Consider the following 23,360-nt stretch of genomic DNA (forward strand, 5'->3'; position numbering starts at 1 on the left):
TGCCTGTGGGTGGCTGGGCTCCGCCGTTGATATTTGGGGCTGTCGGGAGTTGTGGTAACAGGCAGGTTTTGGCGACGCACGCCCCCAGCCCAGGCTGCCCTGGATCCTGGCTACAAGGGGCCCGTTAAGCACCTCACCTGTGAGGTGGGGCTGGGAGAGAATTAATTTCCTGTGCTATTTTAATTTTGCTGTATTTAATCTGCTGTTTATTTTAATTAATTAATGACGGGTAATCGCCTATCATAACCTACTGCTGCTGGCTCCTCTTCCTTTTCGAATGGGTGGAAGGTTGGGCCAGGTGATTGCTGGGTTAGCGGTGGGGGAGAGGGAGGTCCTTGGGTGCCTGTCCCTCTCCCCTTCTGCCCCTCTCATCCCAGGGGTCCTCCCCACCAGGGGTCCTCTCCTCCCATCTCACCTGTGGCTCCACCTTTCCCTCCCTTTTCTCACCCAGGTCTGCTTCAGGGCCTTGGAAGTAGTGACTGTGGCAATGAGGGGCCTGACCTGAGGCCCCTGCCTGTCTCTCAATAAACAGTATTTTGATGTCATAGGATGGTGGTTGGAAGGATGGGGAACTTGCCTTGGATGGTGCTTAGGCACCCTTGGGGAAACTTTTGAAGTTGGGGTCAGTTTTTAACAGCAGCCCCTTTCCCCTCTCCCCAACCCCAGTTCCCAAACAGCATCCCCATCCACATTTTCAGGACTGTGGGACACCAGCATGTCTTAGTATCTATGGACATATCCGTGGGTATGAGTTCAGTTATTCATTAATCCCTAGGACAGACCTCCAGGGGGATTATCCCCTTGTATAGAGGAGCTCGCTGAGGCTCAGAGAGGCTAAGTAACTTGCCCAGGGTCACACAGCAACTAAGCAGCAGGGCCTGAATTCTGGCCACAATCTGATTGCATGGGAAGAGTTAACAGTTGGAGGGAGGGGAGGGGAAGTGGCTTGAGGACTAGGGTGGGGGGATTAGGACAGAAGACTGATTAGGCCAGGAAATGGGGTCCTCTGTCTCTGGAGGATGTGGGGAGGAGGAGTGGGTCCCTGCCACAAGGGGCTTCCCAAAGGTGTGCGGTCTCTGCTACCTCTTCACGTTTCCTTGTGTGTCTTCAGTTATATGTTTGGAACGGGCTTTGTCAGTAGCTCTGTACCCTACCATGGGGACCTTTCCAGAGCTAGGTGGAGCTCAACTTTTATTTATTTAACAAACACGTATATAGTGTTTACCATGTCCCAGATACGATTCCAACTTTGTAAATAGATCTTCACTTAATCATTATAGCAGCCCTTTTATTAGTGTCTTTGTTTCATATATCAGAAAACTAAGGCATAGAAAGGTAAAGTGACTTTCCCAAGGTCACACAGTCAGTATGTGGTGGAGCCGCCCTTTGAACTTGAAAGGCTGGGATCCAGAGTCCTTGTTTGTTCATTTGTTCGTTCTTTCTTTTTTTTTTTTTTGAGACAGGGTCTTACTCCTGTCACCCAGGTTGGAGTGCAGTGGAGCAATCACAGCTCACTGCAGCCTCGACTTCCCAGGGTCAGGTGATTCTGTTCTCAAGTAGCTGGGACTACAGGCATGCACCACCACGCCTGCCTAATTTTTTGTATTTTTAGTAGAGACAGGGTTTTGCCATGTTGCCCAGACCAAGTAGCTGGAATTACAGGCGCCTGCCACCACACCTGGCTAATTTTTGTATTTTTAATAGAGACGGGGTTTCACCATGTTGACCAGGCTGGTCTCGAACTCCTGACCTCAGGTGATCCACCCACCTTGGCCTCCCAAAGTGCTGGGATTACAGGCATGAGCCACTGCACCTGGCCTGTCCTGCCCCCTTGTTGTCCTAAGTAGGAGATGGGAGCCCTGAATTCCTGGGAGATAAGGCATCTCTGGGGAGCCTCTAGTTTAGGTCGAAGGGGAGACCTAGCCCTGCCCTTCCCAACACTAAGTTTGATGGGGTGATAGGGCAGAGTGCTATGGGGGAAACAGGCAGAGTGTCAGGCTATGCCTCCCTAGGAGTGTGCAGATCAGCAGTTCAGAAGCCTCTATAGAACACAGCTCACCCTGCTACAGTGCTGGCCACCAATGGGAGAAGCGGAAGGGTTGGCCTCAGAGAGCTTGCTGCCCAGCTCACTGGGAAAACAAGGCAGATACGTCCATTCCCAACAGCTGGATAAAACCATAAGAGAAAAACATTGCAAAAAAAAATCATGTCATTTAAAGAATTTGGGCTTTGAATCCTGTGTGTCCTTAGTTACTTGACGCCTCTCTGAGCCTCAGTTTCCTCACCTGTTGAGGGGAAATAATAATGGCACTGATGCTATAGGGTTTTGTGAGGCTCAAATGAGATAAAACATGAAGGTTTAGCTTTGGAGCAGGGGCTCAGTGAGCATCTCTCTAGATGCTAAGATCCAATACTTGGAGAAAGAAAGGGTCCCTCCCTGGGGTTGGCATCAGAGCAGATCAGGATGGGAATGGCAAGGATGGAATGGGCAGTGAGCGGCCCAGCTTTGGAGTCAGACTGCTTGGGTTTAAATCCCAGCCCCTGGGAGCTGCTTTCCCTCTCTGGGCCTTGAGTTCCTTGTCTGTAACATGAATATAATACTAGTTCTTCTCTCCTCCATAGGGTGTTGTGAGGATTAAATTAGCTGATTAATTTATTCAACAACTAATACCAAGCAACTGCTGGGTGCCAGACATGTTTCCAGTCACTGCAGATCGTAAGGGGTCGTGTTAGCAATCTTATTATCATCATCATAATCTGGAAAGAAGGGACAACTGTTTGGGAAGGAGGCAGAGAGGAGGCTGAAGACTTCAGAATGGAGATAAGTGACAAGATAAGATGCTATAGAAATAATAAAGGGCTGATACTTAGTGCTTACTATGTGCCAGGCACATTTGCTCATGAAGCAAGTGCTCATATTATCCTTATTTCACAGATAGAATCAGGTTCAGAGAGGTATAGTGACATGATCAAGGAAACACAGCTAATAGGGAGAGGGTGGAGCTGCAGTTTGAGAGACTCAAAAGCCATACTATTAATCACAAAGCTTTAAACCTGATTAAGAGACGAGTTAGGGGTGAGGGCATTAATCCAGCAGAGGAAGGAGGGGGAGACCTGGCCAGGAGAGGGACAGAGGGAATAGAAAGGAAGGACAGAGGTGAGCAAGGCCTTCAACTTCAGGAAACAATTAGAGAATGAACCAAATCAACGTACACTCCCCGAGTGGGTTTTACTAGCAATAAACAACAAGGCATGAGCTCAGGGAAGGGAGCAAGTGAAGTCTGGAGGGAGGGCTTCCCGGGAGAGGTGAATCTTGAGAAATGGGTAGTTGAAAGAGATGGGGGAGCCAGAGCATTCCAGGCAGGGTGCACAGCACCAGCAAAGGCCCTGAGGTGAGAATGAACAGCGGTTTAGGGCCGAGAAGTGGGAGGAAATTGCTGAGTGAGATCAGGATGAGGATTGGGAGGGCTGGTGGCCTCAGGGACATAGGAAGGGTGACAGATTTGAGAGGCTTAGCTAATGTAGAAATAGAAATAAACAGCCGGGCACGGTGGCTCACGCCTGTAATCCCAGCACTTTGGGAGGCCGAGGTGGGCGGATTACCTGAGGTCAGGAGTTCGAAACCAGCCTGGCCAACATGGTAAAACCCCACATGGTGGCAGGCGCCTGTAATCCCAGCTACTTGGGAGGCTGAGGCAGGAGAATCGCTTGAATCTGGGAGGCGGAAGTTGCAGTGAGCCAAGATTGCGCCACTGCACTGCAGCCTGGGTGACAGAGCAAGACTCTGTCTCAAAAAAAAAAGAAAAGAAAAGAAATAGAAATAAACCCCCATCTGGACAGAAACTACAATATAGTGATCAAGAAAGCAGGCTCTGCAGTCCAATCCTAGCTAGGTTGCATCCCACCACGTGACCAGGGCAAGTCAGCTGAACATCGCATCTCCAAAATGAGGGGTCATCAAAGTACCTGACCCCTCCGATGAGATGCTCTGTGAGGAGTGCTTAGCACAGTGCCTGGCACGCTGTAAGCACTTGACTCATGCATTCCTTAACCATCAAGTGCACACTTGATGTCAGGCACTTTTCTAGGACACTCAGCAGTGAACAAAACAGACACAAATCCCTGCCCTCAAGGAGCTTACATTTAAAGGGTAAAACAGTTAATGTAAAAACAAGTGAAATAAATGGTCATTAGATGGTGATATGTACAAAGGAGGAAAATGAATCAGAGAAGGGGCATCGGGCAAGCCCACGTTACAGGGTTATTGCAGTTTTAAGTCAGTGTACAGATGGAGGCTGTTGTTACTCTTATTTGTATAGTAGGTTTTAATAGAAAAAGCATTTTCCAGTTTACAAGGCAGTTATTCCTCGTGAGAATCAAGTGAGATGCAGATATTGCCATTCCCATTTTATAGATAAGGACACTGTGGCTTGAAGACAACAATCCGACTGAATCAGGAGTCATAACTTTGAGGACAGAGCTATACCTGCTAACTCCCTGTGGGATTCGCTGTTCTGTTCCTGAAAGTCTAGAGGACAGACAAAAGAGATGGGAATTGGAGGGATGTGGGCAGTGCCGAGGTGGGTCAATGTCCAGGGATGGAGCTGCACTGGAGAGCAGGGGCAGAGGCCTGTTTCCTGGAGCCAAGCCTGGCCAGCTTCTGCTGGTCTGGCAGAATCAGGGTGAGTTCAGAGGTTGGCTGGACCCAGAGGCAATCCTGAGGGCATAGCAGGGGAGGCCTGAGACACTGTGTGATTGAGCAAAGGGGCAGAATCTGTCCAGAACGGAGTGAGTGTGTGGGTGGCATTGAGACTCAGGGGAGGGCAAGAGAGAAGAGGAAGAAGTCAGCCCTGCTGACCAGATGAGAGGGAACAGCCAGGAGGTTGGTGGGGCCGGAGCTGGCTCTGAAGGCCCTTGAATGTCAGGCTAAAGACCTCGGCCTTGATGTTGTCAGCAGTAGGGAGCTGTTAAAGGTTTCGGGGCAGAGACGCAGTGTCGTGAGAATGGGATTTGAGGAAGGTGTAGCTAGCTCGAGGTGGAGGAGATTCAGTGGAGGCGACTGGAGGTTGGGAGCCCACTGGGAAGCTGCCACAGCCAAGCAGGTGAGAAATGATGAGGTCAGATCAGAGAGACCACTTGGACTGGTGGAAGGAGTAGGGCCTGGGAGAGGATACCCCTGGGTTCTGGCCTTGGATCTGCCCAGATTTTCTGAGGGTCCCTTCTTTATTATGCACCTCTGTTTTCCCATTTGGATTGAACTAAAGGCATGTGCCTGCCCTTTTTTTTTTTTTTTTTTTGCCTGGCTACCATTTTGGCTAAGGACCCATTTTGAGAAGATGATGAGACCTAGGGGCTTTCTCTCCAGAAAAATTAAAAAAAATAAAAAAACTTTTAAAAAAGTTTTGAGCCTGGGCGACATAAAAAATTAAGTAGCCTGGACTGGGCGCGGTGGCTCACGCTTGTAATCCCAGCACTTTGGGAGGCCGAGGCAGGCGGATCACGAGGTCAGGAGATCGAGACCATCCTGGCTAACACAGTGAAACCCCGTCTCTACTAAAAATGCAAAAAATTAGCCGGGCGAGGTGGCGGGCGCCTGTAGTCCCAGCTACTCGGGAGGCTGAGGCAGGAGAATGGCGTGAACCCGGGAGGCAGAGCTTGCAGTGAGCTGAGATCGGCCACTGAACTCCAGCCAGGGGGACAGAGCAAGACTCCGTCTCAAAAAAAAAAAAAAAAAAAAAATTAAGTAGCCAGGTGTGATGGCACATGCCTGTGATCCCACTTGGGAGGCTGAGGTGGGAGGATTACTTGGGCCCAGGAGGTTGAGGCCGCAGTGAGCTGTGATCATGCCACTACACTCCACCCTGGGATACAGAGCGAGACCCTGTCTCAAAAACAAAATAGGCCGGATGTGGTGGCTCACACTTGTAATCCCAGCATTTTGGAAGGCCGAGGTGGGCAGATCACCTGAGGTCAGGAGTTCGAGATCAGCCTGCCAACATGGTGAAACCCTGTCTCTACTAAAAATACAGAAATTAGCTGGGCGTGGTGGCGCGCACCTGTAATCCCAGCTACTTGGGAGTGGGAGGCAGGAGAATCACTTGAACCCGGGAGGCAGAGGTTGCAATGAGCTGAGATCGCACCACTGCACTCCAACCTGGCGAGAGAGTGAGACTCCATCTCCAAAAAACAAAACAAAACAAAAACAGAAACCAAGTTTTTGGTTGGTTAAAATTTTGTGAGGCTTATAAACCTGCTGAAGTCCATCTACGGAACTAAGCTAGATGATCAACAGTAATAAAAATAGCAGCTAGCATTAAATGCTTACTATGTGCCAGGCACTGGGCAGAGCGATACACCTCAGGATCTTGTTAAAGCTATACAACAACCTGTGAAATAGTTACCATTGTTATTTGCCATTTTACAGATGAGAAAACTGAGGAGGCCTAGAGAGATGAAGTGGCTTGCCTAGAGTCAGAGTTGGAAGTTAAGCCTGGGCTTGTCAGATCCAGACCCTGAGATCTTAACCACAAAGATTAGCCAAGGATTCTAGGATTCAGGAAGAAGAAATGGCAGGGAAGGGGACAGGTATGGGAAGGTTTTCAAAGAAAGCCGTGGAGATAGCAGAGCAGGAGAAAAGGGAAGAGGGGTAGTGGTGCCAGCTCAGCCCTGAGGGGAGATATATCAGGTAGTTGGAGGTAAGGGGCTGGAGATGCGGATTTCATTTAGAGCTCGCTGACCTGGCTTCCAGAGGGCTTGGTATCTGTCCCACATGACCCCCAGCTAAGTGACCTGCTCTGGAGCCTGCCGGGAAGGGGTGGAGGTGGGGCTCCTCTATCTCTTGGCCTCATTATATTTTGCCCCCTTGTTCTGGAAGGACTTACCCCTAACTCTTTGACTCAGCCTCCAGTGCTGTCTCTGGAATCTACCCTCCCTCCCACATCCCAAGGCCATCAAGAAGGGCCCATGGGCCTTGATCTCTCTAGGGGAGTTAAGAAGTAGAGACACCCTTTCCATCCCAGAGAGGAGTCCTGGGGCCCATCTGCTGAGATCAGAGTAGGATTCGGAACCCAAGCACCAGGGGACCAGTGTTAGGCTCTGGTTTTAGATCCTGGTCAGCAGCACTGTCTCGAACCACAGCAGGAGGTGATCTAGATTAGACTAGGCCATGGTCTTGGACTGGAATCTAAATTTATAGTGGGTTGGATTTGTTGCTCATCTAAAACGGTCATTCTGGAAAGTAAAAATTTTAGACTTTGTAAGCATTCAGTGTCTGTCATGAGTAGTACTTAACTCTGCTATTGTACCTTGAAAGCAGTCATAGACAGTGTATAAGCGAATGAGCATGGCTGTGTTCCAATCAAACTTGAATTATAAAAACAGACAACAGGCCACATTTGGCCCATGGACCATAGTTTGCCAACCTCTGATCTAGAACTTTATTCCTCCTGAGGGGTATGTAGATTTTAAACCTAATTAGACAGTGATCTAAGCAAACAATGTTGGCCTGTCAGGCTGGAACCTTAGATCCGTGGCAAGTTAACATGAAAGGTGATCTATAGTCACACTCTTGCTGAGATCTAGATATTGGGGATTGATGAACAAGAAATGCACTAAATAGTGTGTATAAAGCAGACTAAGCCATAATCTCTGGCTGAACCTAGATTCACAGAAAATTGAGGTAGGGTGGTATGGGGTGGTGAGATTTAGACTAACACATAAGGCTGTGGTCTGGATATGAGAAAGTGAGTGAGCTAAAGTCACACAGATATTGATCTAGAGAAGGCAAAGCTTTAGTCCAAAGCCAGAACCCACAAGACCTAGAACACCAGCCTGGGCAACATAGTGAGACCCTGTCTCTACAAAAACGTTAAAAAGTTAGTTGGGCATGGTAGCGTGTAGTCCCAGCTATGCAAGAGGCTGAGGTGGGAGGATTGCTTGAGCCCAGAAGATTAAGGCTGCAGCGAGCTGTGATTATACCACTGCACTCTAGCCTGAGTGACAAAGCCAGACATTGTCTCAAAAAAAAAAAAAAAAAAAAAGAGTTAAAACAGGACTATCCAGTAGACACATAATAGAAGACACATATGTGGCCGGGTGTGGTAGCTCACACCTGTAATCCCAGCACTTTGGGAGGCCAAGGCAGGTGGATCATGAGGTCAGGAGTTCAAGACCAGCCTGGCCAACATAGTAAAACCCCGTCTCTACTAAAAATACAAAAAATTAACTGGGCATGGTGGTGGGCACCTGTAATCCCAGCTACTTGGGAGTCTGAGGCAGGAGAATAACTTGAACATGGGAGGTGGAGGTTGCAGTGAGCCGAGATCACGCCATTTCACTTCAGCCTGGGTGAAAGTGTGAGACTCCGTGTCAAAAAAAAAAAAAAAAAAAGCCACATATGTAACTTAAAATTTTCAAGTGGCCACATTAAAGTAAAAAGAAGTAAGTGGAATTAATTTTAACAATTTAATCTTTTTTTTTTTTTTTTTTTGAGACGGAGTCTTGCTCTGTTGCCCTCGCTGGAGTGCAGTGGCACAATCTCAGCTCACTGCAACCTCCACTTCCCGAGTTCAAGCAATTCTCCTGCCTCAGCCTCCCAAGTAGCTGGGATTACAGGTGCCCACCACCACACCCAGCTAATTTTTGTATTTTTTGTAGAGACAGGGTTTCACCATGTTGGCCAGGCTGGTCTCGAACTCCTGACCTCAGGTGATCCACCCACCTCGGCCTCCCAAAGTGCTGGGATTACAGGTGTGAGCCACTGCACCCGGCCCAACAAATTATCTTATATAACCCAGTATATCCAAAATACTATTATTTCAATGTATAAGCATTATAAAAATTATTGAGGTATTTTACATTTAAAAAATGTATTAAAACTTCAGAATCTGGTGTATATTTTGTACTTACAGCGCATTCCAGTTCTGACTAGCCACAGTCACATGTGGCTAGTGGCTACCATGTTGGACAGCACAGGTTTAGAAACTGACTTTTCTTTGGGACCAGGGTCCAGAGGAGTTATGAGCCAGAATAATCTGCAATAAGTAGGGTTGCACTCGCTAGAGGTTACACCCTTAGCAGACTTGAACTGGGTGTAGTCTGACTGCCTGGGAGAACATCTGGGCTATGGGCTGGGGAGTGGGAGTTTCCCTCCCCTGGAGTCTTGACTCCCTGGCCTCAGGTGGAATCTCTGTCAGGGCTCTGGCCTCTCAGGGTATTCAGTATCACCTCTGAGCACTGGCCCCCAGTTCCTGTCCCTTACCCAGTGTCACCTCAGCCTTGTCTGGCCTGGCAGGTCAGGGGGAGGGAGCAGGGCGGCAGCTGGACCCTTGAGAGAGCAGGAGCTCCACCCCTCCAAGCCAGCTGCTGCCAGCCTTCCTGGAGTGACTCTGTGGAAACAGGGGGCCCAGAGACAGAAATAAACTGCCAGGTTTCCGGGGCGGAGTGGGGGGCCTGCCAGCCTTTGTGCTTCCTTGCTTGGGAGTGGGGGGAGCAGGAAGCAGCTCCAGGCCCTGTCCTAGGCTGTTCCCCCTGTATGCCATCTCCCCTCACCCCCAGGTGCCCCTGCCCCCATGGTTCTGAGGCTGGGCTGAGTCTAGAATTTGATGGATTAGTGAAACCTGGGGGCCCAGTAGTCTGGGACTGACACTTGGGAGCAGAGATTAGTCCTTAGGACTCTGATTGCAGCTTGGTGCCCATTTCTAGAACCCTATCATGGGGGCCCCTCTAGCTGCCGCACGGCAGGAGCTGAACAGATTCAGAGGGCTGCAGTGGGGCAACCAACCAGGAGCTGAATGATTTCTGTTGGATGCCCATGTCTGTCATTAACTGGCCAAAGGCAATTTTCTTTCCTCATTTATGATCCTATCCCCGGGTCTCAGGAGGATGACTGTGTCCTCCCATCCCTTCCTCTTGGGCCTCAGTTTCCCCATCCATTGTGGGGTTTGGACTGTGAGCTATTGGAGAGGAGTGGGGGACAGGGACAGAGTAGCCAGGAAGAATGTTGAGGGATGCTGTCTGAAGCTGCTGGCTTTGTGATGGGGGCGCTGTCACCAGTGCAAGGTAGGGTGCTGGTCTCTGCATTCATGTCATGACTGGGTACTGGTGTTGGGGGGTGTAGGCAGGTGGTGAGCACTGGGATGCACTGTATATATGTGTGTGTGAGGTGCTAGACTCAGGATGGCCAGTGCCTAGACAGGGCCAGGGTCACGGGTCACCACATGCCCAAAACCAGCCTCCACTGTTGTAAGGGTGACACTGGCGTGGTCTCCCCATGTCCCTATGGGTAGATGGAGGTGGGAATGGCCCCAGTGCAGCTGTTGAGAACAGACCCTCATGCCTGGAACTGGGACCAGAGCAGGAGTCCCCAGGGACTGCCTGGAAGGGAGGAGGGAAGCAGCAATGCTTATCCTGCCTGTGTCAGGGTGTGAACACTGTGTTCAGTGGTTAATGGGTTCTGGAACCAGAGTTTCTGACTTTAGGCTCTGACATTGTGTGACCTTTGGTGGGTCACTTAACCTTCATCGTGAACTTCAGCTTCCTCGTTAAGAAAAAGGGGATAACATTACCTACTTTATGGAGGACTTATAATTAAGTGAGCGCATGCTAACAATGCAGGGCAGGTGCCCCGTGTTGGCAGTGACCATTGGGTAGTCGCTAGGCACAAATAGGTGGTCAGTGAAAACGCATTGTTCGGATGTCCGGATGCTTTCCCTGCAGAGGGCCTTTTCAGACCCCTTCATTTTAATAAGGAAAACGGAGTCCCCCAATTGTGACAGCGTTTTGCCCAAGAAGAGGAACAAAACCTTTATATGGCACCTACCCTATAAAGCCAGGTAGCTCATCCCCAATTTACAGGTAAGGAAATCGAGGCCTGTGATTGGCCGCCGGTTCACGGTGGCGCTATCCAGTTAGGCCTCAGTCCGCCGCTGCGGAGGGAGCGCCGGGCTGCCTGTGCTCTCTGGAGGAGGGGCGTGCAGGTAGCGGGCGCCCTGGAGCCACTGCCCGAGCCAGGCGCGCTATTAATAACCCCGCCAGTCAGCCCCAGCCGAGAGCGCAGGTCCGGACCGCTGCCGGGCGCCTCCAGTCCCCGGGCCGAGCCCGAGCCCGAGCCCGAGCCCGACCCGGATCGCGACGGCTCTTCCCTCTCCCCGCCACGTGACGCCCCCCCCCCCCCCCGCCCCCGATTCCGCGGGCAGCGGAGGGCCCGGGCTGGCGGGCCGGGGGCCAGGAAAAAGCCGAAAACACCGAGGGCGGGCCGCTCCCCTCCCGCTCAAAATAGCCCCCGGACGGGGCTGCCACGCATTCCGCCGGGCCCGGGGCGCGGGAAGGGGCGGCCGACTTGGCCCCCGCCCGGCCCGACGTGGCTACCCGGCCGGGTTGGACCGGGTGGGGGCCGAGGGCGGGCCGCGCGGCCGGCCGGCATGTGGCTCTCCTTCTGGGAGCCTTGGCAGCCCGGACTGCGCGCTGCGCGGGGATGATGGAGAGCTTCTGGAATTTCCTGCAGCTGGAGAGCGCGGCCGGCCGGGGGAGCGAGCTAAGCGCGCGGCTTGGGCAGGGGCGCCTGGCGCCCGACCCTAGGGGGCGCCTCCGCGGCGAGGGTGGTAGGGGGAGACCTCGCCGCCCGGCCCCAGACTGCGGGAGTGGAGGGGGCACTCCTCGCCTCCCCGGCCTCTCTTTTTGGGTCTGGCGGGGGTCCAGTCCTGCGCCTCCGGGCCTGAGCGGAGTAGAAGGGCCAGGTGCAGGCAACGCCCCTCCCCCAGCCGCCTGGTTTCCCTCTCGGCCCGTCACCTCCTCCAGGAGCCAGAAACTCTGCGGCTTCATCTGGGAGGGGGGCGGAGGTGGCAGGGATCAGTGGGCAGTATAGCCTGCCAGGTAGCCCCAGAGGCGATGGCGGCGGGAAAACTCGGAGGCGGGCTGTTCGGGCCCGGAGAACTGCTGGGCTTGCGGACTGGAGCCTCTTGCTCCAGCCAGAGGAGTCTGAGGGCTGCTAGGAAGGAGGCAAGGCAGTCTTCTCCCAGCATGCCCCCCCTCCCACCTCCGCCGCCGCTCCGCCTCCCAACTGCGGAGCGGAGGGCTGGGAAAATCCTGGATAATTTCCCCGACGGCGACAGTGGCTTTCTTTGAGGGCAGTTCTGCACCTTGCAGGCCCCAGAGTCCAGAGAAGGGCCCCGGAGTGGGAGGGGCTTCCTTTTACAGGAGCCCTGAGAATCCAGGGGAGTAGGTAAGTGACCTCTCAGGGCTCACTCTTGGCACTGTGGGTGGGGGAAGGAAAGAGGTCTACCCTGCCCTTTGTTGGGGAGGGGAAGGGGCGCTTTCCCACAATTTTGTTCCCTTCCAGCACCATTTGGTGCTATGCAAACTGATGAACCTTTTGGCAACTCAGCAGGCGTCTTCCCCATCTGATGGTGGACCCTTCTCCCCCTGCCAGTTGCCCCTGTTCAGTTGTTTCCTGCCCCCACCTAGCATACCCTCACCATGGTAAACAAAAGCAGTGGGGATAGGCACCCTTCACCTATGCCACAGTTCCCACTTACTGGCTATGTGACCTTGAACAAGTCCCTTTACTCCTGAGTTTCCCTTTCCTCACATGAAAAACTAGATAACACTAGATAGGCCATGGCCTTGTGGTGGGGCTTCAAGTTGCACAACATGTCAATCAGTTAGCATAGCGTCTGCACATAGTAAGGGTGGGAAATGAAGGGCACCCGTGTGACATCAGCCCCATCCCGAGGAATAGAGGTAGCCCCCAAAACATTTGAATTCCTTTCCCCTGCACCAAGCCTGTGAGAGTTCACTTCCCAAGGTCTCTGTCACACTAGTCTCCTCACAGTGCTCCTTTTGCCTTCCACTGGGGATGGGGCGGGGGCTGGCAGAGAGCACCAGGCTGGCTCCCCAGGGGATGGTCCAGGCAAGCTGTGAGGCTGGTGGAATTCGGCTTTCCTCTTCCTCCCATCTCTTTGCTGACCTTTCACTCTACCACTGCCAGATACCCAGATTCAAATTCAGATGCCTTGGGGCTCCTCCTCAGCCCAGGATGTCGGGTCTGGGCCTGTGTGAACTCCCAACCTCCCCCACCCCCAATTCTCCCTGTTTCCTGTTTGATTGGCCTTCAGTGTCCACTGGGAAAGACCCTGGTGTACTGGAAGGAGCTCAAGGCCCCATTTATTGTCTGTGTGAACTTGAGCAAATTACCCTACCTCTTGTGAGCCTCAATTTGCTTTTCTACAAAATGGAGTTGAAATAAAAACTACCTAGCAGAACACCTCTTTACTCATGCATCGCAGAGGCTTCCTGGCAGACATCTATGTAAATAATAAAAGGCAGGGATGCCCTGGACCACAGAGGGAACTTGCATTTAAGGCCAGGTATAGGGATCCGTGTAACCTTCCCTTGCCTTTGGTTTGGGGAGACACCTCTCTGGGGCCCTGGGATAGGAAATGGAGCAGGAATGAGCATCCACTAGCTCTTTCTGGCAAAGCCTGGATTCCGCCAAATTTATGTGACCCAAATTCCAGGGCTGCGAGGTGCTCATGGCTTTGGATGCACTGCTGGGCAGTTCTCATAAACTCCTCTCTAGGACTACAGATGCCTCTTCCAACTAGTCCACCTCCCTCGGCCTCAGAAAAGTCTTCCTGGGCTAACTGTACCCTACTCCCGAGTGTCTCTCCCACCCGTAGAGGGCTCCCAGTGGGGAACTATGAAAGAAAAAGGGGCTGGCAACCAGCAGTTGGGCTGTGTGACGTTAGGCAGGCTGCTTCCCCTCTCTGGGCCTTGGTTTCCTTCCTCCTGCGTAGTGAAGGAGGTTGGATTAGTGGCTCCCTAAGGCACCTTCTAGCTCTGACAGGCTCCAAGCCTGTGTTGACTGATGTATCCTAGGAGATAGGCGCACACAGAGAACTAAGTCAGCTCGGAGATTCCTGTCAAGGTATCCCCACCCCACCCCCAGAAGGCTGGAGTGCCTCCCTTCCTGAGACACACCCTTCAAGGATACTGGTGGAGGTTGTGGTGGGTGGAGGGGGCAGATCACCCAAGCCAGTGGCACCGCTGCTTCCCTGGGTCCCTGTTGTCTGTGGAGAGGCCTGTGCACAGGAACAAGAGCTTGTGTCAGGCAGGGCTGTGAGACTGCGTGCTTCTAGGGGAAGGGAATGTGTGTGTCAGTGACCAGTCAGCCTCCAGGGAATGGGGGCGCGGTGCACAAGGCAGCTAGCTCGCGGGATGGTGGTGTCTCCAGAAGAGCGATCCCAGGGGCAGTGTGTTGAGGTGTGTGCAGGACGAGGGGGCTGGCAGTGGGAGGGAGGAAGAAACATCCATGAACCAGGCTTTGGGTCAGGACAGGCTCCTCAGGGAGGCTCCAGCCTCTTGGGGAAGCGGCTGGAGTCAGCACAGTCCCACACTGCGTGGTTTCGCCTGCGCCTGGGTTTGTCAGTTGTTTATGGATGTTGAACTGAGTGGCACTGTTCGGAATTGGAGTTGTCATGTTCTGTTGTGGGGGTATCTGTAGGGGTGTTGTCAGGGCCTCTGAACAGTGCGTGTGTGGCTGGCTGGGGTACGACGCGTAGCTGTCCAGAACGGTGTTGTAAGGCAGTAGGCAGCTCCTGGTCATTTGGGCTATCAGATGTCAGGTTGTACTGGGACCATCCGGTGGTGTTTTCAGGCTGTGAGTGAATCCTGGCCATGTTTTGGGTGCCTCGTCTCCTCTATCTTTATACAGAGGGAGGCCCCAGTACACCTGGAGGGAGGTCTCCTGTCTTAATCAGTCCCTCCACAGGTAAGCAGGCGGGCAGCCTCAAGCCCCCTCACTCTCAGTAATTTTACCACGGTGCCTAAGTCAGGAACAGGCGTGAATTGACCTTTTAACCCCTTCCCCACCACAGGATTAGACTCTGTTTCCTGTTCAATCTCCTCCAGAACCAATTCCACCCTGTCTGGACCACCCCCCAAAATGGATAAGCAACCCCCTCCATCTTTTCTCCCCCACCCCTGTTGGGCCTTGAGTGAAGGGCTGAAGGCCAGGCTGGTGCAGGGTCTGGCAGGAGCTGAGGGCCCAGGCGGGAGTGATAAATATTGAAGAGGAGGGATTTCGGTGTGGGCTGGAGCAGCTGCAGTGGTTCGAGTGTCACACTATCTCTCCCCAGGTTTACTGACCCATTTCCATTCACGCGGCTGCTGGTTTCCTAGCAACGGCAACAGTCCCCCCAGAACAGGCGGAGTGTGTGTCTGCCATTAGCGACTGCCGCAACTGTGTCAAGGTTACCCCGCTCCCTGCAAACCCACCCCGGCGGGTTTGTTTTCTGCCAGCGCCTGGCACACACCATGCCAGCCTGGGAGGGGGAGGGGAGGGGGCTGGGGGCCAGCCCCAGGGCTTGGGTGAGGTAGGGGGCCGAGGAGGAGCTGCTGTTCCCGGTCCAGTGGGAGCCAACTTGGACAGAGGCCGAAGCAGCCACCCGCCCCCCCCTTGGCTGGTGGAATTCCTGAGCCTGAGGGGAGCAGGGGGTGGGGCTGTCCCTCAGCCCTGACCCCCGAGATTCCAGAGCCTGGGGGGAGGGCTGTGGGCCGAGGGGGCCACGGGGGCCTCCGGGAAGCCTGTCCGGTCTGACCCCACCTGACTTGTTCTGCTCCTGCCCTGACTTCTTCCTCCTCCTGCTGCAGCTCCAGGCTCTGCTCTGCTCCAGGCTCTTTGTCCCAGCCTGCCTCTGTGCCTGGTCTCCCCAGTCAGACTCCCCAGGGCAAGGTTGTATTTCTCCCATCAGACTAGGGGTTCCCGAGGTTGTCTTTTCCTTCTCCACCCTCAGCACCAGCTCATGACTGTTTTTCCAAATGGCATGGGAGATGAGATGAGACATTTGGGGTGGCAGAGAATACTAGTGGGGACTCTGGGCAGATACCCTCATTCCACCCCCACTCACTGAAGGAGATTCTTCCTACACTCCTTCCACCTGGCAGCCCACACTGGCTCTGGGCACAGGAAGTAGAGTACCCTGCCTTTTCTCCCTGACAGTCAGGCTGCAAAGGGTTAAAGGAGCTCTCCCACCCCTTGCCTTGGTATGTGAGCTCCCCCAGGCTGGGGGGATGGGAGAATGGGGGGGTCTGTCACCTTATAACCACTCATGTGGTCAGCTCAGACCTGACCAGTCACATTCCTGCCCAGGAGGGCTGGGGCTTGAGGCAGAGGGACAGGGGCAGGGGCCTGGAGGGGGCTGGGTTTGCAAGAATGGAAAGGGGGGACCAAGAAGCTGGGGCAAGGGGCTGCTGGGAAGTATTAAGATACATAAAGCTTGAGTTCATCTCCTTATTCCTCTAGGCCTCAATCTCCCTATCTTTCCTCCCAATTTGCACCCCCTAAAACCTTCCAGTGGTGCACGTGCCTGTGACACAGGTACAGACCTGGTCCCAGTTCTAAACAAAGAGAAGAGTGTGGCCAAGGCAGTTTCTGACATGCAGGGCAGCTCAGGGACTTGTTGGTAGCCTGCAGTGTGACTTTCTGGTGCTTAGGGGAGGTTGGCTAGGTTTTTGGCTGGGTCAGAGGATTTGAGATCTAGGGTATGGATCAGGCTGTGCTAGACAGTAGAAAGAGACCTGGGCGGGGACCCAGGAAACTTGGTTCTTTGCCCAGCCCTGTGCCTGACTCCTAATGGCCTCAGTATCCCTGTTTGAAGGGTTTAGGCCAGTGGTCTCTAAAAGCCCTCCTGTCCTGTTAGTCAGTAGCCCTGGGTGAGGGATGAGGGGTGGGGGGCGATGGTCTGGAGGGGTGTGGGAAGCTGCCAGCTCAAGGGGGAGTTTGCAACGTGATCCCAGAGCGAAAATAGCCCAGGTCATTTTCAGCTGCTTGGGCGGAGGTATCTGATCCCGGCAGGGCAGCTTGGGCAGGGGGCAGGGAGGAGCATTCTGTAAAGCTCTCTGGGAAACCGGACCCTAGGATAGGAGGGTAGGGAAAGGTTGGCATGCCTGGCTGGGCTTCCTGAGACCCGCTGGGGGCCGGGGAATGGAAAGATGAGGAATGCAGAGGGTTAACAGGAGGTGAAGGCTGGACTCCAGCCCCCTTTGGGTCCTGGCCTGGCTGAGGTGAAAGGTCAGCTCCAGGGAGTCCAGGCACAGCTGGGGAAAGAGTAACCCGATCCTTCTCCCTAACCAGGCTCAGGGCATCACAGTGCCGCCTGCCCCAGGAAAGGTGCTTTGACATCTCCAGGAAGGAGTTTGTTTCTACTTGTTCTCAGCAGGAGTTGGGGGCTAGGGGAGGGTCCAGGCCTATGGGGTCAGGGAGAGCTACAGGCCAGGCGCCCCAACCAATATGGCAGTGCTTTGTCATCCTGGGGTCAGGGGAGGTGGAGGTGAGCCTGCTGGAAAGGTTAGAGGTAGCCTGTTCTGGCCCTGCTCTCACTCTGCCCCATTTATGACTCCTGACGGCCAGCATCAGGGCTGGGGAAGCTTAGAGGTAGGAGACACTCCTTCCTTCCCCAAACACACTGAGTAGTGACAGAACCCTCCTGGTACTAGACTGTGACAGCAAGATATGTTTGGGGTGGAGAATTACACCTCAACTCTGAGATAGATGGCTTTGCTGTCTGCAGTTGTGTGTGTGGTGGGGTACTAGGGTATAAGGTGGTGTGGGCCGGGCGCGGTGGCTCAAGCCTGTAATCCCAGCACTTTGGGAGGCCGAGACGGGCGGATCACAAGGTCAGGAGATCGAGACCATCCTGGCTAACACGGCGAAACCCCGTCTCTACTAAAAACACAAAAAATTAGCTGGGCGAGGTGGCGGCGCCTGTGGTCCCAGCTACTCGGGAGGCTGAGGCAGGAGAATGGCGGGAACCCGGGAGGCGGAGCTTGCAGTGAGCTGAGATCTGGCCACTGCACTCCAGCCTGGGCGACAGAGCGAGACTCCGTCTCAAAAAAAAAAAAAAAAAAAAAAAAAAAGGTGGGAGGCTGAGATGATGCGACATGGAAGAACATGGGGTTCAAATACTTGCCCATCTTAGGCAGGCTATTTTACCCAAGCCTCAGTTTCCTCATCTACAAAATAAGACTAATAGGACTCACCATGTAGGTGATGATGAAGATTGGCACAGAGTAAGTGCTCAGTAAAAAGTAACCTTAACAGGCCTTATTGGATGCCAAGGTCACACAGTGTGGAGCCAACATTGCAGCTGGCAGTCTGACTCTAGAGCAGCGGTTGGTGAGCTATAGACCATATGAGGGAGAAGGCAGTTTCCAGAATGTGACTGCGTCAGTGTCCCCAGGGCTGCACACTAGGTGATGGGGGGTAGTATCCAGATGATTTGGAGTGGGATGGGGTGAGGGGGCTTTCAGTATGTGGCAAGTGGGGAGGTTCGGGGCAGGGCTCTTCTTACAGCCGACTTCTGGGGCTTTCGCCAGCCCCCCGCGCCCCACCCTGACAGGCTTTGTGTGGCTGTGTGGGTGTAGTTGTCCCTGGAGTGCGGCTGTAGGTATGTTTGAGAAGGCGCAGGCATCCCGAGAAAGAACAAGTCGCCTTTTGTACGCGTCCAGCCCCAGGCTGGGCTGGGCGCTCTCTGGGGGATCCCCTGTTTCCGCGCCCAACTCCCCGCCCACGGACAGCGCCCCGGCCCGCCGCAGGCCCCCCACCTGAGGGGCGCATTGAGCGGGGCGCCCCCTCCCGGGGACCCGCGCCGCGGCGGGGGAAAGGGTCCGGGGAAGAGGGCCGGGGGAAGAGGGCGTGTCCGAAGCCCCGACCCCGCCCCTCTGACATCACTCCAGGTGCTACCAATCTCCGGGAGCCCGGCCCGCGCGGCCCGCCCCCTCGCCGGCACGCTCCTAGTGTTCGGGACGCGCCGTGGGTGGAGTCGGCGGGAGGTGGAGGAAGAGGGAGGGCTGGCCTAAGGGGCGGAGACCGTTGAAGGCCTCGCCCTTCCAAGTCTAGGAGAGGCTGAACACGCGACCTGGAGACCGAGCTGCTCTGCTCCGGTGAAGCTCCTCACAAGACCTCTGTCCTGGAGTGCTCCACCTTCCTGCCCACCTGCCCCAGATCTTGCCAAGTACCACTTTGTGCAGGAAGCCTTCCCAGAACCTACCCTCCTACCTCTTCTGATTACCTGCACCCTCTAGGGCCCTCTATAGTAAGGGCAGTACCAGCCCTACTGCCAGCGCTAGCTGCCGTCCACTGAGCAGTTTGCTGTGTACCCCACACTGCTCCATGTTTTTCATGGAACGTCTTACCGGCTGCATTTCTGCTGGCTGTCCACCTTGTATTATCGGGCCCTTCTCACCCACAGGGTTGGGTGTTCCTCTGGTCAAGCGTTACAGACACGGGCCCGCCTCAGAATAGTCACTACTGCCTCCAGAGTCACACAGAGCAAGGAGGTAGGAGCATCAAATCTGGACACCAGGTTTCCCAGCTCCCTTCAGGCCTTTGGTTCAGGCATGTGACTAAGAGCAGGGAGTTGCACAGAGACTTGCTTTAGGCCTCACCTTTCCCCATAGGAGGCCTCTGCCCTTCCCTGTCCCTCCCCACAGATTGGAAGAGCCCTAAGCCTGCTTTCCTCTGCAATTCACAAATCTGGACCAGAACCCCAACTTCTGGGAAGAGGGAGAGATGTTGTGGGAGCTGGGAGGGCTTTTGCAAGCCAAAGGGGCAGCTCTGGGCTACAAGGAGTATTATGGGCCCAGTGGATTTGGGGATGCTTGCGTTGGGGACATAATGATTTAGCTTGCAGGTGGGAGGTTCCAAGTTAGGCAAAGAGGAGGGTTAGGAGCCACAAGTATGTGGGGTTCAGTGCAGTGCAAGGGAGGCAGGGATTATGCTGGGCCAGCACTGCCCCCACCAACAGCCTGGCCCGGTGGAATGCTGGGAGGCCCCAGGGATGGGGCCAGGCAGCCAAGGTGTCTCCGGTGGCACGGAAGCAGTTAAGAGCTGCCTCAGCCTGTTCCTTCAGACAATTAGTGACATCTCGCTTGACAACACCACACTGAGCCGATGCAGACCTCAGTCCCCCCTCCCGGCCCCCCGACGGCCGCTTCAGCTGTTTATTCTTGGGCTTTAACAATTGGGATTCTGACTTGGAGGAGCGGGCGCCCCGCGCTGCCCTCTGACCCGCCGTCGCCTTGGCAACTGGAGCCCGGTAGGCCTGGGCTCTGCGTTAGGATTACAGATCCTGAATTCACAATCTTGCTGCTCCCCTGCAAGCAGCAGCGGCAGCAAGCAGCAGCATGCAGGATCTTCAGCTAGACTGGAGGGGACAGAGAGGAGGGTCCCCAGGGCCAGCCTGAGGTGCATGCAGGAAGCTGGGATGCCCACAGACAGCCTGGAGAGCAGTGCACCCTCCGCAGCCTCCCTAGGATTGGGCAGGGCCCAGAGCTGTGCTCTACTCCCAACATCTCTGTGGCTCTCTGGAAACTTTCTTCCTGGTAGAACCCCGAGGGCAGGGGCGAGGCTTCTTCCTTACCCTGCCTTTCCCCCTCAGTCAGCCCCCTACCATGCCCAGAGCGCCAAGTGCCAGCAGACTGTGCCCCTGCCGTGCCCGCCGCCATGGCAACAGGCCCCCCTCCCTCGACAGCTCTGCTCCTTCTTCCCCCCACCCTAGCAGCCAACTGCCCCAGCTGAAACCAGAGCTGATGCATCTGTGAGCCTCATGCCCAGACCCACATTCCATTTCTGTCCTCTGTCCCCCCCAGTTCTGGCAACGACATCCCTCCTCCTCCTCCTCCTCCTCCTCCTCCTCCTCCTCCTCCCTCTCCCCCTCCCTCCTCACCTCTGCCTACTCCTGCTGTTCCCCCCACACTCTAACACTTAGTGTCACCCCCTCTTCCCGCCCCATCTGAGTGTGTCTCACCCTCCGACTGTCGCTGTGGGGCTCTGGGTGTGTCAGTCCCTCTGTCTGTCTCTGGCTCCTGGGTCGCTGGTGCTCTGTGCCTCCGCCCGTCTGTGCAGACTCCTCAGGTTCCTTCTCCATCTCTTCCCCCCTGTGCATGTGTCTTTGTCTCTGCATCATCCTGCCTGTCTCTCTCTTTGTCTTTTTCTTCCTCCTTGTCTCCCTCTCTTCCTGAGTCTCTTTCTTGCTGTTTTCCTTCTTCTGGCATGCTCGCCCTCTCTCTCCCTCTCTGGCTCTCGCCCCCTCCCTCCAGATCATTTTCTCCTTCAGCCTCTTTCTGCCCTGTTTCTTTTGCCTCAGTGTCCTTCGTCTTTCTGTCTCTCTTCCTGGATCTGAGTCTCTGCCTTGATTTCTCCCGCCCCCTCTCTTTCTTCTGACTTTCTCCTTCTAAATACATATCTTTCTTTCAGAGCTGGGCCTTTCAGTTCTCCTTACTCTATTTCCTACCAGGTTGTTTCCTTCACAGGCCTGTGAAGGTTGGGGAGCTGGGGCGGGGGGCGGGGCTCCAGAGTCACCCCAAAGGGTTCCTCTTTTTAGTAGGGGCCAGATGTCCTGGAAGCCCCACTGGGCTTGTGTGGTTGAACCTGAAATGGAGGGTGCAAGGTTAAAGAACCTGCAGAGAGTGTGGCACCAGGAAACAAGAGTGTGAGTCTGCCTTTCCAGGGTTTTAGGGGATGGGCTCCATCCATCTAGTGTACCTTCCACTAGCCCAGGTTAGGAACAGAAGATAGTCCCAGGAGCTAAACTGGCCCAAGAAGCTCTCTAGAGGGCAGGCCTCACTGATTCCTGGAATTTGTTCCTTCCCTTGCTAAAATGATAGCAATTTCAGACTATGCCTCAGTTTCCCCAGATGGTATAGGGATACTATCCTTGCTTCATGTCTGACTTCTTTAAAGTGCTTTGAGTTCCTGGAACAAAGTCAAAGTTATGAGGAACAAGGAAAGACTAGAGTGACTCCCGCCCCTTGCTCACCAGCGCCGGGGGACACCAGACAGAATGTTTGTCCAGGGCATGGGTGGAATCAGGGTCCTGTCTCCTTAAGGGTTGGGTGGAGGACAGTGCCTCGCCTCCCCTCAAGACTGGCAGCCCCTGCTGTCTGGCCCGCCCTCCCAGTCTGGGCAGTGGCCTCTGTCCTTCCTCTCTCGCCCCTCTTCGTGGCATGAGCTTGGCATCGTGGGCAAACAGGCCCTTGGGTGGGGAAGCCAGGCCTCACCTCTGGGTGTGGTGAGGCCTGGTAAGGCAGGCCGTTCTAGGATCCTGGGGTCTGGGCACTACTCACCAAGGGGCTAGGCGGGGGAGTAGGGGTGCCTGGGGGAGGCAGGTTGCACGCAAGGCATGCTGGGCCCCCTCGGCGGGTGGGTGGGGGGAACAAAGCTGGCATCGAGGCCTCAGCTAAAATTAGCCGCTTCCCTGCGCGGGAGCGAGCATGCCTGCCAGCCGCCCAGATCGCCGCTGCCTCGGCAGGCCATCTGTCGCCACGCTTTGCTCAGTCCCCCAGGGCCCCCCAGCTCCAGCCACCCCCAGGGGCTAGAGGGACTCTGCTCTGAGGCTGTTCCCGGCCAGGACTCTAGGCTCTTCTGCTGTCATGCTGTGTGACGTCAGGCTAGGCCTTTCCCTCTCTGGGCTCCTGTAAAACGAGGGGCCCTAGACACTGACATCTCAGATCCTCTGGTCCTTTCGAGCACCAGGTGCTGCTGCTGGTCATGGTGGGGTGGGAGGTGGGGTGCCTCCCTCCACTTAGAGCCACTCCTCTTGTCCAAGCTTTGGACCAAGTGGGGTTTAGGGACTCCTGTCAGATTCATTGGTCTTCACTGGGCGGCAGGGAGGCACTGCATCCAACAACACCCCAGCATCTCCCCTGTCCCCCTCCACACTTGACCTCCAAGCAGTCTTAAAGAAACAGCTCCAGGTGGGGAGCCAGGAGATAGAGGCTGAACTCAGCTGATCCTAATTTGCTCTGTGGCTTGGGCAAGTCTCTTAGTCTATTTCTCCCTCTCTTCAATCAGAAGCTTCCCATTTCTTAAGCAGTGGCCCACTTTATGCTATCTTGTCTCATGAGGCTGGCACTGTTGTCCCTATTTTATGGATGAGGAAGCTGAGGTTCCTTGTGAAGAAGCAGGGGAACGGGGCTGGAGCCCTCCGTGGCCTGAAGTTTCCTGTCTGCTGGTCTCCAGCTTCAGCTTCTTTTCTCCGACCCTGGCACTTCTCTCGCTGCGGCCCCTTCCCCTCTCCCCAAAGCCAAAGAGACTGAGCTGCTGCTCCAGGGTCACCCAGCTTGGCCCTGGAGGAGCTCAGACTGGAACCCGGGCCTCTTGGCTCTTGGCCTCCCTTACCACTATGGCCAGCAGGCTGGGCCTGTTCCCTGGGTGAGTCATGTCCCTGGACTTTGGCCTCCTTGTCCCCAGCTCTGTGGCCTGAAGTTTGGAGAGGGGGCCTTTGTAAGGAAGAAGTGCTTCCCTGGAAGCTGTGGGGGTCTCAAGCCATTATCCCACCCCCTCCCCACTGAGCACATGGTGA

At 54.6% G+C, this 23,360-nt stretch overlaps 1 protein-coding gene across 9 annotated transcripts in view; it reads left to right on the top strand.

The window, feature by feature from the left end:
• Positions 1–23,360, top strand: part of LOC105473734 (AT-hook DNA binding motif containing 1) — a 70,004-nt gene that overhangs the window by 17,529 nt on the left and 29,115 nt on the right. Inside the window, exon 1 of one of the 9 annotated variants that reach the window (XM_071097789.1) lies at positions 8,066–10,059. The exons of 7 other annotated variants lie outside the window; for them this stretch is intronic. The gene's annotated coding sequence lies outside the window, so the exon portion shown is untranslated. Of the gene's footprint in view, positions 1–8,065; positions 10,060–11,520; positions 12,221–23,360 lie in introns of those variants that run through there. One more of the 9 variants, XM_071097773.1, reaches the window with a different exon arrangement.

Source organism: Macaca nemestrina, chromosome 1 (genome assembly GCF_043159975.1).
Source record: "Macaca nemestrina isolate mMacNem1 chromosome 1, mMacNem.hap1, whole genome shotgun sequence".
Classification (NCBI taxonomy): Eukaryota; Metazoa; Chordata; class Mammalia; order Primates; family Cercopithecidae; genus Macaca; species Macaca nemestrina.